The sequence below is a fragment of the Heterocephalus glaber genome, unplaced genomic scaffold (genome assembly GCF_053883595.1).
Source record: "Heterocephalus glaber isolate CG9 unplaced genomic scaffold, H.glaber_assembly_v1.0 deba00000621, whole genome shotgun sequence".
Lineage (NCBI taxonomy): Eukaryota > Metazoa > Chordata > Mammalia > Rodentia > Bathyergidae > Heterocephalus > Heterocephalus glaber.
Genome location: NW_028258153.1, coordinates 9,081,903 through 9,101,498, shown reverse-complemented (window position 1 = coordinate 9,101,498; position 19,596 = coordinate 9,081,903). Strand labels below are relative to the sequence as shown.

The 19,596-nt window shown below is 47.7% G+C and overlaps 1 non-coding gene and 1 pseudogene across 1 annotated transcript; one reads left to right on the top strand and one right to left on the bottom strand.

Moving 5' to 3' along the window:
* The first annotated feature begins 2,728 nt into the window (after positions 1-2,728).
* Positions 2,729-2,919, top strand: LOC147829357 (U2 spliceosomal RNA). The gene has a single exon (XR_015449255.1). It is a non-coding gene; the product is annotated as a U2 spliceosomal RNA (small nuclear RNA).
* An 8,303-nt stretch (positions 2,920-11,222) lies between these two features.
* On the bottom strand, positions 11,223-17,823 carry LOC101721167 (SEC14 domain and spectrin repeat-containing protein 1-like; annotated as a pseudogene).
* Positions 17,824-19,596: the final 1,773 nt, after the last annotated feature.

Here is a 19,596-nt window from a genome sequence, read left to right as displayed (position 1 = left end):
ATAGGGACACTACGTAGCTTTCGGGATCTAGTCTGGGCAGTGTCCATGCAGGGTCTGTGGGCCCTTGAGCCAACGGCCTGCCTGACCACGCTCTGGTGGGCGTCCCAGACAGCCCAAGGACACCTGACAGATTTCCTGAAAGATCCCTGGAGGGCTGTGACTCAGCAGACAGGCTGGGGCTTCCCAACTGTGTTGGAGGCCCACTGTCCTCCCGACCTGATACAATCCTACCTCCTGTCGCACTTACTCCTGTTACAGCATCATTATCCCCACCCCGGTTTTAAGGCATGAGACTCCAGGTAGTTACAGGGTTGCTTGGGTTTAAATCCTGACCGCGATTCCTTGTAGCTGCGTGAGCCTGGAAAATTACTCAGTCTCTCTGAGTTTCGGTCCATAGCGTCACCACACGCTTGACATAGGAGAATAATGGAATTTTTATACTTTTAGCAGCCACATTTTAAAAAGAAAATAAAGAGCTGGGGATTTAGCTCAGTGGTTCCGCTGCCTACCTTGCAAGCACGAGGTCCCGAGTTCGAGTCTCGGTACCAAAAAAATAAAGAAAAAGAAAAAGAAAATAAAGACGTGAAACTAAGTTTACTATCTACCTCAGTATGTCCAAAATATCATTTCATTGATATAGAATTATAAATGAGATCTTTTACATGCATATATCATGCTCAGAAGCCCACATATATTTTATACTTAGCACACAGCTTAATAGGAACCATCCTCGTTATCCCAGCACTGTGGGAAGCTGAGGCAGGAAGATTACAAATTCAAACCCAGCCTTGGTAATTTAGTGACTTAGGCCTTATCTCAAAATAAAAAGGGGGCAGGCGGGGGCTAGGGTCGAAGCTCAGTCAAAGGCCCTGGGTTCGATGCCCAGTTATGACCAAAAACAAACAAACAAAACAGACACACATACATACACACACACACACTTTTCATTGCCACGGGGGGAGTTAGTGGTGCCCACTCTGGACAACGTAGGTCAGTGGGGTGGAGGTGATAGGGTGGAGATCAGGGCAGAGAGAAATGAGGAGTAATTCATTCCTGCCTTGAGCAAAGAAAACAACCAGCCACCACCACCACCATTTATCTGACAGCAAATTATTCTGAAAAGAAATATTAAATATTAGTTACCTTGATTCCCGAAATGGTTCGAGGGGACCTTTATTTGTACCCTGAACCACTCACCTCACTCTGGTCCTGGTCTCTGCTAAGAGTACTCACACCATCGAGGCTCCTGAGTGATTTACACGAGACCTGAGCGGACCATGCTCAGCCCAACTGCAGAAGGGAAAGACTAATTTCCACTCCCCTTCCTTGCTCACCAGGAACTATTTTCAGGCTTTCCATTCTGCCTGGGAGTGTGATTACTACAGTGTCAGTCTTTTTTTGTTTGTTGCTTGGTGGCCTGACGGGGAATTGAACCCAGGTCCTTCGCACTGAGCTATATGCCCAGGCTGTATTGTACTGGATCATGTCACATCACATTTGACTCTATTGTGTGTGTGTGGGGGGGGGTCCTCCCTAAATTGCTGAATGTCCAAAAATGGGGTTCAACTTGTGATCCTCCTGCCTCGGCAACCCCCCACCCCCCACCCCCCACCCCGAGACTTAGACCTGGGATTACTAGCGTGCTCCACTACCACCGCTCTGGAGTTTCCAGGAAAACCCTGATCCCAACCTTCCCTGGGGCCTCGACCTCACAGCAGCCCGGACTTCTGGGTGTCCTGCCACCTCGAGCCAGATCTTCTCCCTCGAGGCCCGCCACGGCACAGTGCCTCCTACGTGCGTGCCGCTTCTCTCAATGGGTCCATCGTGCCCACGGAGACCGAGGCCCACCCGTGGTTCACGCACTCAACAGACATTACCTCCACCTGCTGAGCACCTGACAGCGCGGGCACAGGGAGGGGAGGGAGGATGCGGGCCACAGTCTTCCACCACCTCGGATATCCGTGGTGAAAACAAAATACCCAAAGGGGCCGTGAACGGCGGACTCGCACCGCAGGAGAGGCCGATCAGATGTGGGGGGAGGGTAGAGGAGGGCTTCCGCCTCCCTGACAGGTGACCAGTGAGGGACAGGGAGGAAACCCTGCCAGCAGGGGCAACTGCACCCACCAGCCCCGGACACGGTTCCCCTGCAGACGCGCCAGGGCCGCGGGGGCGGGCGCCGCAGCTGGAGAGAAGCTTCCCGCGGGCCGACGCCCTCCCCCCGACGCCCGCCACCTCCGCGGCCTCGAGAAGGAGCCGCCCCGGGCCCCCGCGCTCCGCACCCGGAACGCGCCCTCCCGCCCCGCGGACCGGGACCCAGAAGAACACACGGCCCGGGGGCTTCTGGGGACACGTGTCTCGCGATCTGCTTTCCCTTCCGGGAACCCGGGACACTCCCCCCACTTCCGGTCCCCCACGGCCCGCCTCCTCACTGCAATTGCAACCGGAACCAGCGGGAAGCGGCTCCCGGCGCCCCGCCCCGGGAGGGCGGGGCATGCAGATTAGCGACGGACGCCCAACGCGGGGGACGCCGGGACCAAGAAGCGCGGGCGGAGAGTGGGTCCCGAAAAAGGGCGAAGAAGGGGAGGGAATGGGCCCCGAAGGCTGCCGAGGTCGGCCTGGGAGTGAAGGAGGAGCGGGAGAGGGCAGAAGGCCTAGGGGTCGGTCTTGTGACCGCGCGTTGAATGTGAAGGCAGGGAGTCCGTGCGGGCTGCGGGCGGCGTCGGTAGGCATCGCTTCTCGGCCTTTTGGCTAAGATCAAGTGTAGTATCTGTTCTTATCAGTTTAATATCTGATACGTTCTCTATCCGAGGACAATATATTAAATGGATTTTTGGAGCTGGGAGGTGGAATAGGAGCTTGCTCCGTCCACTCCACGCATCGACCTGGTATTGCAGTACTTCCAGGAACGGTGCACCCCCTGTGGGGGGATCTTTATGCGTTAAAGAAAGAATGTCTTGGTCGTATGCCTTGCGGGTTTTTTTTTTTCTCTTCTTTTCGGTTGTGTGCGAGTGCGGTAGTTACCGTTTCTTTGAGTGTAGGTTGTCGTTGTGTGGGTGTTTATGACTTGTTCGGGAAGGGCGCGTGGGTCGTTTTTGGTGTAGGAGTGATATAAGACTGGGTGCGGCTTTTGTTTGCTTGTTTTCTTGGGGGTTTGGGTTTTGTGCTTGTGTTGTTTTTCTCGAACGGCCGTTTGTAAAGCGTTGTTCTACGTTGTAGGTTTGTAGCGTGGAGAAATTACCTATAATGCTTTGAGCAGAATTACAGTAAGGATGTTTGGGGGTTTTTTTCATTTTGCTCTTTCGTACATTTTTTTTAGAGGTAGCTTCCTTAAGGGTTTTACTTATTTAAACAATGACGCTCGCTGCGTAGCGTCCGTGGAAGTCGGATCCAGTTGCGGTTTTCTGCGTAGAAAGTCGGGCTTCCTGGCTTTAAAAAGCGATAGCTGGATAGCTGCACAGGGCGGCGATGGTGTAGCGCTGACGGCGTTTTTGGTGTGTGAGAGTCGTTTTAGTCAGGCCACTCTCTCCGCAGTAGGTCTGTTTCGGTTTCGTTTTAGAGTTACTTTTTATTCGGTATTCTCATTTGTTATCGGGCCTAACTGGCAGAAGGTTATGTTCTAGGGTGGGAATCGTGTATTTGTCTCGTTAAGCAACTGACATGAACTTAGCGAATTCTGACGGTGATGCGTTTGAGAAGGCTCTGGTGCTCCTCCAGAGCGAGGTCCTCTAGCCTGTGCTGCTTCTCCATACGCTGAACAGTGAGTAGCAGGCTTTCTTCCGGTGCGCTTGTCGCTCGTAGTGTGCCACCTGTTATGTGTTGGAGAATCACGTAGAATACGAAAGTTTTGTGTTCATCCACAAGACCCTTTTTATAACCTGGAGCAAATGAACATTTTGGAAGTTCGTGTTACGATGTGTTTGTAGTACATAAAGCTTACGTTCACGATGAGGAGTCAGTACCTCAGTACACCTACCTTCTTTGTATGTCCCCTTCACCTCTCCTCCCCCTGACGGCTTCTCTCCATCTCTCGGACCCCTTCCCTTTTGCGAACAGCCTCCCTGTTGTGTTTTTTATTAGGCTCTATTTATCCTTTGAAGGGGAACCATGTGATAGTGAAGCTGGTATGTCTTGTCCTTTTCCCCACAGACGACTCGAGTGACAGAGTAGTACTCCGTTGTGTGTTAATAGATACGGTACCGCTTTTCTTTATCCATTCATGCGTTCGTGGACATATTGGCCGCTTCCAACATTTAGCTATTCTGAGTTGTGCTACTATGAACGTGGTTATGTATGGATCACTGTAATATGGTGGAAGAACCACTCTTTGGGGAAGAACCCTAGAAGGGGAATATCTGGGTCAAACGGAAATTCTCTTTATAGTACTTTTTAAATTTCCCTCCTGAGTACATAGTGGTTGCACTAGTTTATATCCCCACGTGGACTTATTTGCCATCTGTAGTTCTTCTGGTGTCTGTTCATATCAATTTATTTCATTCCATTTTATTTTATTTCATTTTATTTGAGACGAGATCTCACAGTGTAGCCCAGGCTGGCCTCGAACTCGTAGCGATCCTCCTGCCTCAGCCTCCCTAGAGGCAGGATTACAGGCCAGCACCACCATGCCTGGCAGTTGCCCATTTTTTAGTTGGATCTTTGATTTTAGGGAGTCTGATTTTTTTTTTTTTAATTCTTTACATAGTGCAGATGTTAGTCCTCTGTGTGAAGTGTAGCTGGCAAAAAATTTGTTCCCATTGGGTGGATTATCTCTTCCTTCTGTTGTTTCCTTTGCAGTATGGCAGCGCTTCGATGTGCTGTCGTCCCACTTGCTGATTTTTGATGTTATTTGTTATGCAATTGGTGTTTTGTTCGGAAAGTCCTGGCCGATGCCTATTCCAGGAGAGAATTCTACAGCTTCAGAAAAGCAGTTGGTGGCATGATGCTGGGGCTTTGTAGCCACCGAGGTTCACCGTGAGACGGTCAGGGACCGGCATTCCCGAACTGCCCGTCAAGCCTCCAGTTACAGTCCAGGAGCAGACCCTTGTGAGGAGGACATCGGGCAGTCCTTCTCTCCAACCACCCTAGAATGGACACAGGAACAGTAGGGCAACAGAGGCGGTAGCAGAGCCTACGGGCCTGCCCCAGGTTTCTTGCACACCCCAGGACTGAGCATGGTAAAAAATACTAGGGCCAGGCCACTAGGACCCAGTGACCCAGGGGCTCCTCTAGCAGGCAGTGTGTGTTTCAGAACCCCCTGCCAAGGGGCAAGCCTCTGTCAGAGGGCATCAAGTCCTGGAGCCTCCCTAGCCAGTCGTGCTTCCTCTCCCTTTTAGTCTCACCAGGCTTTACCCTCAGGCAACCTCTTGCCTCCTTTGCTCCTCTCCAGTCTCATGAACCCCGCAGCCCCACCTCCTTCAGCTAGCTGTCAGACCTCTCTTCGCCGAGCCCTACCATCCAGAAGCAATGGCAGGCCAGTGAGGCCGTGTCTACAAAAGCCTGGCCTGACAGGGAAGGAAAGTGAACTCAGCTGTGTCCTAGCAGAGCTAGCGGAGCTAGCAGAGCTCACCCATCAGAACAAGCAGATGGGCTGGGAATGCAGCTCAGTGGGTAGAGTGCTGGACAGCACGCGCGAGGCCCTGGGTTCCATCCTAGTACTGAAAACCAAACCAAAGCAAACTAGCGGATGACTCTGAGGCACAGCCTGATGCCCCAGCACCACCTAGCATTGCAGCAAGGGAATCAGCACCGTTGAGGCAGGGCGGAGGCTGAACTTCCAACCTCTCCGTGTGATTCCCTTGTACCACCCGCACCTAGAAACACCCTTCTTAGAAGTCTCGATAGAGACTCTGGTCAACTTAACCTGAAACCAGAAATTTTCCACAAAGACGAAAGTGTTAAAGGAACCGCCCTCTGGAACCAGTGTGGGAACCAGGAAGAATGAAAACCCTGCTTTTGTCACAGGCGAGAAAAGGGCCGCTGGGGGGCGGGCGGGAGGGGGGCCACTTCAGCCAACAGGGATATGTGAAGAGCAAGTCCAGAAGCTTCTGTGCTGCTGCCATTGTGCAGAACTGAATGGACGCCGCCCTTGGTGGTGGGGGGGGGAACCCCAGCCAAAGTTCAGTTTCTCCCGTTATAGTCTCACAACACACGTGGGCTCGGTGAGGCCAATAGACAGATGAGGGGTTCGCCCTAGTTCTGCAGTGACGCAAGCCGCTCTCCTCCAGTTCACCGGTGATGTGATCTGCCTGGAGATCCCACAGTTGGAGGCCGAGCCCCCAAGAATGCCAGCTGCGAGCTGTGACTTGTGCTGCTGAACACCACCATATAAACTGACACTCCCAAAGTCCCACCGTGGGCGCACTTAGTGGAGACCCGTGCAGTTAGGTTCCAGGATCCCGCCCAGTATATGATGCAGGCCTGAGGGGAAGAAACAGTAAAAAAAAAAAAAAAAAAAAAAAAAAAACCATGAAAAGACAGAACTGAGAGAGAGAGCAGGGTGCCAGGACCACCAATGCCGGTGCAACCGACAAAGGCTCTGGCCAGTCCCAGGCACTGACTTTTATTGGCAGTCGATTGGGGGAATGGCAAGCTACGTGCAAGGGCAGGGCTACGTGCGGTTTTCCGTGTGGAAATTAAATAAGGCTGATAAAGGACAAGACAAAGCATTCTCAAATTAGGAACAGAATAGGCAAAATATATGCTTCTAATTAGAACGCTGTCCTGGTAAGAAGGTTTTGTTTGTTTGTTTGTCTGTTTTAGTTTTAAACATTTTTATTGCATGTTTACAATGTATGGAGCATTATAAGGATTTATGGTAGAAGCCAAATTTCCCAGCCCTAAAAAATCTCATGGGAAAGACTGGATGAATCCTACGCAAATGTTTCTAAGTGTGGGCATTGGAAACATACGTAGGAAATCATCTTGCAGGCTAATGCAGGTGAATGCTTTTATGTAATAGAACCGGCAGGAAGGATAAAACACAGTGAAGAAGAAAGTCATCGGAGTGTAGTACCGTACTGAAGAAGAGAGCAACGTTGAAAAAACTATTTTCAAAGGCTAAAGTGTCCTGCAAAAGCATAGCTGTCCCCCGTGTGGAACTGTGAGGTAGAATTCCTCCCACCCTGTTCTCTGCTTTCCTGACAGCCATCGGGGGGACATACCTCCCCAGATGGCTCTCACACTGCTGTACCTGGGAGTGACTAGTGGTACGTGTTTGTAAACTGCCCCCTCCAACGCCATCAACAAATAGTATCTTTTTTATTCAATGATGAGAGTCTCATTTCACGTACTGAAAACAGGTGGCAAAAGTTAGTGCTGTGAACAAACCAGTGCTGTTTCTTCTAGCTAATATATCACCATCCTCGGGGCTTAATCTTTCATGGAGAAAAACTAAAGCTACAATGTCAGGCACAGGAAGCTTTGGGGAGGCTGTTTCAGGCAGACAAGTCTTTGCTTCCCTCAAATCATGCCTACTGTTAACCGTGAATGATGCCGTTTCTCCCCCACACCTCCTTTTCCTAATATTTCAATGTGGCTCGTAAAAACAGTTTACACCTTTCTAACACACTCACAGTATGAAATTCAGGGCACAGTACAACTGCATCGAAGAAGGAAACATTTTCTTTCAAAACTATCCTATAATCAATCCGGCAATTCTAACCCTGTTTATCCAAGAGAAAATAAACACCTGTGTTCACAGAGATCCGTGTAAGAAGGATCGCAGCAGTTTTATGTGTAATTGCCAATCCCGGAAACAGTCCGGGTAGCCAATAGGAAACTGAGGAAACGAACTACACTGGGCCATGAATGGAACACTAGTCAGTCCTAAGTAGGAACGAACTGATAGTGGACATCCGGCCGCTATGTGGCTAAATGTCCCAATCGTGATGGCAAAGAAGCCTTGCAGAAGAGCATATGATGTGATTTTATTTACAGTGAGCTGAAGAACAGAAACTCTAACTTAACGGTAGAAAAAAGAAGAGTGGTTACCTTTGGAGATTAAGCAGGCGGGGATACGGACTAACTGGAAAGGGCCACCTGGGAACTCTCCAGGGTGCTGTTTCCTATCTGGGCGGCATTGTATGCATCTGCCAAAAGGGTCACTGCAGCATCAGGTCTTACGTATTTCACGGTATGGTGATTTTACATCAGAAGAAACACGGAAGCAAATATTAAACTCTAGTTAATGACGCATGTGCCGAAGCATTTCGTAGGGAGTATAGACGTCTGCCCTTTACATGAATCTAAGAATCTGGATTGACGGACTGATGGATATGTGACTGAGCAAGGATCGTTAATGATAACCAGCATCTGGGCACTATATTACAAAATTATTTTAACGTTTTCTACGTTTGAAAAAAATTATAATAAAACATTGGGAAATAGGCATTCCCAGTTCCCTTAATAACACATTACCGAAAGATGCTGAGAACTTCATTGTTGGTCTCATGCTAGTGTAATCCTCAAATTCTTCCAAGTAGCCATTTAGAAACTTTTAAGTTCCTCTAAAGAGCTTGTGAAAGGATAGTCTAGAGCAGTCATGGTGACTCTTAGAGCTCTTGATGATACAGACAGCCCGCTCTGGCACGCATGCCACAGGTTTGCCACCGCTGGTCTAGACTATATAAGGGAAGCAATCGGTTCTCAAATCTACCCTGGTTCAAAACTGCCGAAGTGCTATTCTGATCCTCTCACATCTGTGGAAAAAAATCCGTCTATTCTGATTGCATAATCTGAGGAAATTTGTTGGTCACGTGTGCCCAACACCAGATGTAAGACAAAGAAACATTAAGGATAAAATTAAGTACGGGGAGTGATCTCACCCTAACTTCTAGCCCCCCCCCCCAAAAAGATTGGTAACTATAAAAGATACGAGGCTTGAGCACATATGGTGAAGGGGCCGCTGGGTTCTCACTGGGGAGGCATCTCAATCAGCCCGTCTCTAAGAAGAGCTGCGTTTGGACACCTTGCAGATGTGGCATTCGACTTGTAAATACTTCTGAGGAGCCCCCTTGAGGTTTACCAGGAGCCTGCTTCAAAGTTCAGAAGCCCTTTTGTCAGCAATAGTTTTCCACACGCCAGACTTTGAAGCCTCTCACACCACCACTCAATCACTGGCAGTTAGTGGTTATTTTCAGTTGTATTCTAAGAATGCCTGTACCGTGACATATAGGGATTGTATGCTGCACACTGTCCCATGAAGAGTTCTCACAAAAATAATCTTGATGCTTGAAAAAAAAAAAATCACTGGCTTTCAGTATATCTAGCTACAGGTCTGGCTTCCTTTTCATCTCAACCAACATTCTTCACGTCCTAGTACAGGTTCTGCTTTGTCTTGAAGTACAAGGACTAGTGTTCACTTTCAAGCTTTCAAGTTGCATTAAAACTACTGCTGTACTGCTGACTCATATTCAGCATTTTCTCCCCGGATCTTGTTCAGTCTTAAGGCCTCCCCCATATTTACGCTAACCTGTGGAATCTCCTCAGTTCTGAGTCTATCACAGGACTAGTGTTTTCCGCTCATCATCCCTGCCTGAGTTTGTCAGGATGTCTCTTCTCAAATGGTGGTGTTAACGTATCATTTTTCACCTCATTACTGGACTACTTTCTAAATATCCTCGCAGACTTACACTTTTCTTGTTTCTACATGTTAGTGGCGGCTTATTAATACACACTTCAACTATGATTTTCTTTTTTGTACTTGTGTTTAATATTGAGAGTCGTGTCACACCCTGGCACTCTCAAAATAGACAATATTCATCACAGTCTTCGCACTGCTGGTCTATCATCTTCCACTAAAACAGCAAGCTTGTCATTTTCAAAGCCTTATTGTGTACTGATAAACTCACCAACGCTGCTTATGGTAGTTCAGATATGTAATTTTGAAGGTACGTTTTCCTTTACGTGAGTGAAGGGGAGATGAAGCTAAAGGGGTGGTCAACAGAAACGGTTTTCCATTTCCCCGCCATCCCGTGCCTGTCTTCAGAGACACAGCAAGATTAGAGAAGACTCAATGTGTTTACTCGGAAAAGATAATTATAGCAATGACGCCTTCCATTTTGTATAGCTTTTTGATTTCTAACACATTTTTATAAATGATGTAATGATGTTTTAATTGCTTGATGAGTTTCCTATTTTATATGTCTCAGGGGAATTCATTTATCCTTTTTTGTATGCTAGAGTCCCCGTAATCAGTAAAGACGTATTTTGAAGTCAAGTACTGTATTCAAACTCCAAACTCTACTATATATTCATTACAGTTCTTATTTTAGTTTTTATGACCATTCCTCTACAATTCTTGCCACTGGTTATGTTTCTTAGGAAAACCTAGACTTTTGTGAAGCACACGATGAAGCCAGATGTTAAACCCGTACTTTGTTTTGCCTCATTAAGATACTTGTCGGGGCCGGGGATTTAGCTCAGTGGTTCTGGCGCCTGCCTCGCAAGCGCAAGGTCCCAAGTTCGATCCCCGGTACCAAAAAACAAACAAACAAACAGAAAAAGATATTTGTCAGCCTGTATACCAGCAGAGTATTTCTATTCCCAAATAAGACTTCTTAGGTCTAGGGCCGAAAGTTAGCACCGGTGAAGTGTACTCATTAGGTTACCAGCTCAGCTGGGTTCAGTACATCTTTTTTAGTCCTAGAGGACTTTGCTCCTAGGGGATTACGCAAAGATACCCTAATTATACCTCTTATCACCGATGACGAAGTACGTACTGGTATTTGTTTCTGCTTGTATCATCTCTATGGGTCCAAGATGTACCAAGATGTAGGGGACTTTAGCAGTCATAGTATATTTAGTTTTTAGTAGCCATGGTATTGTACTGCAGCCCTGTGTACTTTAGGTAGGATAAGAGGACAGGAGAAGGAAGTAAGGACTGGCAAGCAACTTACACTGAAGTAGAGAGAGAACTCTTGAGTTGTTTTTTCAAATGTACACTGCACATTTTCAACTAACCTCACAATCCTATCATTGGTTACAATGGGTTTAGATCAGAGAACGTGGTTTGCCTAGCACTATCAGAAAAGTGACCTGTTCTGTTCATCTTAAGGAGTATGGCACTAGTAACAATAAACTAAACAGCATACTTCAGCTAACAAGGCAATGAAGCAACAAACACATTAAGACTAGGTAACATTTGGAAGCTCAGTAGCCAGTTGGACTCCCCATAAAGTGAAAGAAGCATCCAATCTTCTATCTAGCAATGAAACCTTAGACCTGTCATCAATTTCCCAGCTGGCAGGCTGAGCCGTTTCATCGATATTTCCAGTGAATCACCCTAGCAGAGTAAGGTCACCAACAGTGAGGACTAGAAATAAAGCCAAAGTGAAGCTATCATCTGTACCTCTCAACTCCACCGAGTTAGACACGTATGAAGAACAGATGTCAAACTGCCATTATATACTGAGTTTACACAGCAGCAAATATGCAGTAAGACGGTCAAAAAAATAAAAAAAATAAAAAGTCCCTCAAACAAAACCAAAAAAATTAGTCCCATCATAGAGCACTGCCTGGTCTTCATTCATAACTCTATATACAGATAGGCTTACAGAAAGTTGCAGCAAAATTAAATAGGAAGAACATTATGTATTTTCTAGTTTCATGTAAAATACTGAAATTACAAATAATACTTCCAGATTTCTTCCTTGTGCTACTCTTTCTGTGGGCAGGAGCACTTAAGGTAGCCAAAAGTTAATTTATTTAGCAATCACGAGTCCATGAGTTGATGGTGAGAACAAATCAGTTCCTTTTAGCAAAGTCATAAAAAAAAAAACACATTAGAATGACTCTGACATTCAGTAGAAGAAATATATATTGAATGTAATAACTAAATATCTAAAGAATCCCATGTAAGTAAAATGCCAAGTGACTTTCATGTATGGAGATTCGTTCATAAGTCAGTCCTAATTTGGGGAATTAAATATGTTTAAAACACACTTCAGACTGCAATACAAGAGGGATCGTGGGCAGGGGATTTAGCTCAGTGGTTCCAGCGCCTGCCTGGCAAGCCGCAAGGGCCCAAGTTCGATCCCCCGGTACCAAAAAAAATCCACAACATTTAGGGCCAGGGATTTAGCTCAGTGGTTTCGCCTCCTGCTGCACAGGCGCAAGGACCTGAGTTCGATCCCCAGTAACAAAAAAAAGAGGGATCGTTCCAAATACTTACAATAGAATCCAGGGTAGGAGAACTGAGGGTCTATTACGTGTGAGCAAAAGCCTGAAACTAGAACAAGTAGGACAATGGCGTTCCCTCAAAAGAGCCTGCAGTAAGTAGAGCAGGAAGAGACACACACACTGCAGAAGGTGGTGAGCACCATCATGAAGACCGAAAGGAAGAAGAAGCACCAAAGTTCCTACTCATAGGAATAAAGCCCTAAACGGCTGAGAGTATTACCAAGTATAAAAAGAACTTCCTGGATGCTCTTGGAAGCAGTGGCAGCCTAAGAGGGCACAGCTGGATTTTGCCCCAGATCCCGGCACGTTTGACTAGGAAAAAAGGTTGCACCATTAACCAACATTATTCCAAGAGAAGAAAGGTGGCAAGTATGATACGTCCCCCTGTAAGATGAAATGTAAAGTAGGCAGTTGAAAGTGTTAAGTCTGGCACTTTGCCCCCGACTGCTGTGCAGGACGCTGGGGTGAAACAGGAAGCCTAAGGATGAGATACTCAGAAAGAGCCGCAGCATTTTGAGGGCAGACCCTGAGAAAGTGCACGTTTAGAAGACATCTTTTAACTAAGACAAAGCTATACCCACAGTTACGGCACAGGATAGTGTCTTTGAGGGAGAAGACAGTATCCAGGCAGGGCTGCTCAACAGTCAAATATTAGAGAAAAAGACTGCACGGTAAGGAACGCAGCCTAAGGGAAAACATTGAATTTGGCAATTGGAAGACCACTGCTGACTTTCCAAAGAAAGGTGTGGTCACAGTGCTGTGCAGAACCAGTCTGCAAGGTGCTGAGCAGTGAGTGCTGAGGATGTGGGGACAATGGATGGGGACCTCTCCAAGAAGTCTGGCAGTGAAGAGGCTGGAGAAGCCAGCAGACTCGGGGAGGCTTTTGCACCGGAGGGTACATGAGCTAGTTTGTAGACCATAAACAGGAGCCAGGATACAATTCTTGGCCTAATTCTATACTGATTGTGAACCTGAGAAGAAATGTTTAATCTTTAAAAAAAAAATCTTAAATAAAACTTAACATAGAAGTTACATTATATGCATTTTACAGTTGAAACTACATACCAACATAAAAGGACTAGCATTTTCTGATAGATTGTATTTCTAAAGGAGTTGTACAGCACTGTGATTGGACTACCTCGGAACTGATTTTGCCCCCAGTCTGTCGTGAGAAAGTAATCATGTTATCAATTGCTGTTTTAGTTCCAGAAAGATTATTCTGATATAAAAGATTAACTACGCTGAAGTAAGTTGGAATACCTTCTTCCTTAACCCTCCTCCCCTAAAGATACAATATCTTCAGGGTAGTTAACAAGTTGAACAGCATTTTTTAAGCTGAAGAAGAGAAAAATTAGAAACTGTTCTGTCGTTGAGACGTCCTTAAAGATGTAAGTTGTTTTTCACTATCATTTTTCATGATAAGACATGCTTATTATATATACATGCTTACGTATGAATTTCCTGGCTGAGACACATGCAACCACCATGAAAACGCAATTGTTAAACCCCCTCACGATCTTAAGAAATGCCCTTTTTTAATAAGGCACTCCTGTTTGGAGATAGGATACAGCTGCCAAATTAAGTAAGATGTTTACAGAAGATTTTTATGAAGCACAAACAAGTTTGAATACATTATCAATACAGCAGGAAAGTGTCTTTTAATGAATGTGGTATGTCGAAGATCTGAGGGCTTGTCTCCATACTGACACCCTAAAAATAATCAATTCTGAAGAATTACCAATTAAAATGTTGAGAACGCCACTGTCTACTAATACCAGTTCAGTTACCACTACATTTACTACATCACCTGGGGAGGAAGGGCAACCACTTTTTCTAAGAGAGAATGCCGAAACTCTTCTTCGCCCCATTCGAAGCTTATTATCAGTTGTTCATCTACAAATTGACAGGTCAGGCACAGCGTGACAGCAAGTTTTCAGGGCAGTGTTTACAGTTCCTGCTTTGAGGATACCTGGAGTCTGTGGGCTCACAGCATGTTAAATAATTATGCCTTGGTAGCTGTGAGGTGTTAGCAGGCAGGGAGAAATGAGGCTTATCCTGCTGCGAGATGGGTCCTAATGCACTGTGGCGAATGCTGCAGTGTGCCCACGACCTTCGGGGAGGATGAGCGGCGGGTCTGTGGGCAGCTGGTAGCTATTGGCTCTCTGTGGGCACCATTTCGGGATGTCTCGGCTGCTGCCTGTTGAGACTAACCAGTTTCGTCCTGTCTCTGATGTGCTCTGCAGTAGAAGCCATGTCACGTGGACTCCCAAAATATTGTCCGGTTCCGTCGGGATGTAAACTACGGGAACAGTTAGCCTATCCAAAAGTGATTTCCCAACTGCTTCGATTTCCGCCAGTTGCTCCTCCTCGTTAACAGCTTCAGGCTCTTCTGGGGAGTCTTGCAAACTCTTTTCGGCATTTGAGTGAAATGCAATAGCCACTTCCAACCTAGGTACCCTTTCTTCAGATGCTATTGTAAACTGTTTCCACACTCTGTTCAGGCGAGGAGGGGTATCCCCAGCGGACCTCGACGAGGTGCAGCGTGAAGACTGGCACCAGACAACTGTGGCCTGCAGCAACTGTCTACCATAGTCAGAAGTACTCTGTGCAACATCCACCAATTTTCGATGTTTTTCCAGTAAAACTCTCCTTTCCTAGGCATCGTCGCCCAATCTGGTGTGGGTCTTAAGGAGAGCATCCAGAAGTTCACTTAGCCGTACAGCCCGGGCAGCGTCTCCTTCACATTTAAATCTGAAGCACCTGTAACCTTCGCACATCTACCATCTCTTCACATCTTTGTTTCCCAAGTTGCCTATCTTCCGTCACTCCTTGTATGGGACCCACGCTTTCTATATGTCCAGTGGTCACATCCTTTCCAGAGGCCCAGGATGCCTGGTTGGAGATCTGATCCAGCAGACCTTGACCTTTTTCACGCAGACCTTGCAGTCCTGCATCAACACTTTTCAGCCTCTCTTCAAGCAGTTTGAAAGTTTGCTGAATCAATGCTCCATCGCCTGGTGCTACCTCTGCACACAGCATCCCTAAGAAGCCATCCAACTGCTGAGACAAATCTTGGGCAACACCGTGAAATTCAAGAGCTGCTTGTAAAAGATGTTGCCTAAATTCCAGCTGACTGGCCTGTCGATAGATAACAAACATCACGAAGAAGTTGTTGCTGCAGCGACTTCCCCTCCACAAGATCTTCCTCATCTCCAGCATTCAAGAGTGCTGCGATTTGCTGATTAAGCTCCACATATACTGCAAACCATTCACTGCGCTGCCTCTCCGTCTCTTCGTGCTTCTACTGCAGGGCCTGGGAAGCCCTGGTAGAGTCACCGATCCCCCACTGGGCTCTCGGTTGTTCAGATCCGGGCCCTTCGAGCCAATTCACAACCTGCGTCACCTTGGGTTGAAGCTCTTCTAATTGCGTGCGCTGACTTCGCTGCCTACAAAACTTCCTGGTAGCGAGTACACTGCTCTCGGAGGGAATCTAATGATTTCATAACCTGTGGCTGTGCAAGCAGTTCATCATCCACAGGAGACCAGGAGACAGACGCCTCCCCTGGAGCCATTAAATCGACGCTGCTGCAATTCGGCTAACAATTCCTGGCCTGTCTGAAGACCTGTTTCAGGATCAACTGCGGGAAGAAAGTTTCAGTCCACAGACCTTTCTTTCTCTTGCTGATTTCCTTTATCACTTCCATTGTTAATCAAAGCAAGTTCATCTAACAATGAAGTAGACTCCTTTATAAACTTCTCAAAACCAGCCTCTTTAACCAGTCCTTGTGATCATAGGTGAGACTCCCACCAAACTCTTCTGTTAACTGGCATGGCTCGATGTGATGGGTCAGTTTATTGGCAGACACTAAAAGAACCTCAAAGCCAAGCCCATCCTTTTCTTTCCAAAGACAAAAATGTGTTACTTTCTCATCCCAGAACTCATCTGGCTTTACTACACAAACAGGGGACACTTCGGCCGGAACAACACCCTGTGTGGCATTAGGACGACTGTTTGCTCCACATTCCACTGTGATTTTCTGCCACCCACAATCACAGTAAATCCTCTAGCTTTCCACTTTTCACTGGAAATGCTGAGTAGGTAGTCCAAAGTGACACTGAATGAATTCGTCCATATTTGTTTTGTAAGACCGAGGGCCTTACCAAATGCTCGGAGGAGCTGACTGCAGCGAAGCACACCCGGGGATCCCAGCGGTGCCTCCAAAATGTAAGACCGAGGGCCTTACCAAACGCTCCGAGGAGCTGACTGCAGCAAAGAACACCCAGGAAGGAACACACCGGACAAGTTGGAAAGTAAAACAGACCTTAGTCTGGCCAGACGGCACTCCCAAAGCAAAGTAGCTTAGAGAGGCGACTAGCCCAGAGTCCGAGGCTCTTTTATAAGGGGTTGCAGGGGAAGTTAACAGGTGAAATTTACAGAAGAGGAACAAAGGTGAGTGGTCAGCTGACACGTACTGATGGTCAGCAGATGTTTGTAGATTGTTCTATAGATAGCGGTGTTCGGAACATCAGTTTCGAATAAAGAGTTGAGTAATTTACTTTGGGACCTTATGGCTGATACTGATCTTATCTAGTGTCCCGGAACTAACGAGCATCTTTATCTATTTACTCACATTCACAGTTGGGGCTAGGGGAGTTTTAGGATTAGAGAGTTATGCAGTCCCACAGTTTGTCCGAGGCACGATGGAATTTGTCAGAATGAGGCTGCTTCGTCCGTCTTTTCCTCCTGAAAGGAAGGCTAGTTTTTTCTTCAGCATGGGTAATATTACCGAGGCTTCCATTTCACCCAGTCAGTGTCCTCACTTCAAGCAGTCACGGAGCCCAAAGAGTTATTTCTGAAATCCGACAGTGGGTGTTGCCGTGGAGAACAGGAGAACCTGTTCCCTCGCCCAGGACGACGCCTGGCGCGTGGCCCAGGTACGATCAATATCTGCTCAGTAAACTCCCTCCTCAGGATCCTGCCAGCTTTCGCACTCGGGGTGGTGGTGGAGGGGGGCGCGGTGCCGGAGAGGACACGGGGACGCCGGCGAGGCGGGGGGCGGAGGCAGAGGCGAAGGGCCGGGTGCAGGAGGGCGGGGCGCAGGAGGGCGGGCTGGGGGCGGAGCGGGCCCGGCGGGGGCGGGGGCTCCCGGTTCCCGGCTCCCGGCTCCCGTCACTCACTCGCGGCAGATAGCGTGCCGGCCCCTCTGTGCCTCAAGTAGGGGGCGCCAGCGCGGGTGGCCCGGCCACCTCCCGACATCCGCGTCCGCGCGACCTCGCGTGCGCCAGGCAGCGGCGCCGCGACCCTGCCCGGGGCCGGCTGGGGGCGGGGCGGGTCCCGTCCGGCCCCGGCCGCCTGCGGCGGCGCACACCCGGAGCTGCCGGGCCGCCAAGAAGGTTTTGAATTGTGGGAACAGAATGTGGGTGCGAGTTGCTCTGACCTGGGCAGGCAGGCTTCGGCCAGACTCACTTATATAAAGAAGCCAATTGCGGGGTTAACTCTTCCCGGCCTGCTTTGGGCATCATCGATATTACCGACTTGGCTTGAGGGGCAGCACTTAACTGACATCGGCCGGTTTATTATAAAGGAGAGTACAAAAGATACGGGGGAGAGAAGCACAGGGTGAGGTATGTGGAAAGGAATGCAGGGCTTCCATGCCCTCTGGGGGGGGGGGCAGCAGCCTCCTGAAACCTCCGTGCATTCAGCTATCTGGAAGCGCTCCAAACGCTGCCCTGTTAGAGGGCACTGACCTCTTCGGTAATGGTCGGGTTGGGTAGACCCAGCAAAGTCACTGTTCTAATTCTTGTTGGACCCTCTATACAGTATTCCTACCTTCAGGGTGGGCCATGGGACCACTTGGAATGAAGAGGGTCTTACGACCCACTACCGGAGAAGGGTAGGTCAGAGAATTTCTTTAAGTCTACTCCAGGACAGAGAAGCAGAAGATTACGGATTTTAATGATGTTTGTGGGCCATTTGTTCATAATAAATCAGAACTGGTCACTTAAAAAAAAAAATGAAGTCAGAAAAATATTGAGAGAGCTGACTGATAACATAGAATCTCCCCCACCACCCCACCCCCCGTCTCTCTGACAGAATCTCGCTACGTAGTCCAGGCTGGCCTTCAAGGCCGGCCTCGAACTCACGGCGATGCTCCTGCCTCAGCCTCCCGAGTGCCAGGATTACAGATGTGCACCTCCACTCCCACCGCATACGATCTACTTTCAATGTCAAATGTAGAGAGAGGATTTGGGGGGGGGGGTACCGAGGATCGAACTCAGGACCTTGCGCTTGCAAGGCAGGCGGCAGAACCACTGAGCTAAATAAAATCCCCGGCCCGGAGAGAGGATTTATAAAATGGCTACCGTAAGGGCACAGGAGATGGGGAGATGTAACCAGATGATATACAAAGTAGCAGGTCTGTACAATCCATGAGCCTTGAGATCTGGTGTACAACACCCGGACTCGCATTCCTAAAGTCATACTGTAAGGGTGTTTGCTAAATCAGTGCAGTTTAGCTGCTCTTGTCGCACACACCGAAACAACCACATGAGAGAATAGATATTGACGATCTTCACTGTAGTGGCTGTTTTACTACCAGGATTGATCCCATAACATCGTGTGGTGAAGCGGAAAGAACAAAAATAAATGTATGCTTTGAAAAGAGATAGTCTACATGTTTTGTCTTCTCCACTTCTCTGGATAACTTCCCGTTGTGTTATTCTGATGTCCTCACACACAACTGCATAGAATTGCAACGCAGTATTAAGCTACATCATTCAGTCTCAATCCTGATTGTCGCTGGGACAAAGCGCCATGGAACACTCCCAGGATACTGGAAAATACTTAAGGACTCCTCACAAGTCTTCCCTGCCAGAGAGCGCCAAGATCTCCATGAGCTTGCTCAACCCTCTAAGGTTAATAGACTCCTAGTACAGGTTTCTAGGCAAGCTTGCCAAAAGAGCAACTCAAGACCTCTACACACTGAATGACCCTCCTACAAAGAGAATTTGGATGTTTAAGATTCAGACCATTAAGCAAGGCTTCATCACCAAGAACTTTTAGATTTCTCATTCTAACTCTGTGCGTGCTTGTGTGTGTGTGTGTGTGTGTGTGTGTGTGTGTGTGTGTGTGTGTGTGTGTTGCTGGGAATTAAACCAAGAACTCTGCACTGAGCTACATCCCCAGTCCTGGGCGAGCTCAAGCTTTCCAACATTTGCCTTCAGAACAGTTAGCTTTCTCCACGGTGAAAGGGTGGCAGTTTTGAAATATTTCATTATTTTCACAGTGTCCACAAATATGCAGTGCATCCCCCGCCCAACCCCACCACCAGCACCAGAGATGCAATATGGTGGCTGAGTCCTCTGAACTACTGTGAAAATGAGATTTGAAAACTAACAAAGGATAGCATGAAAGAATGTTAG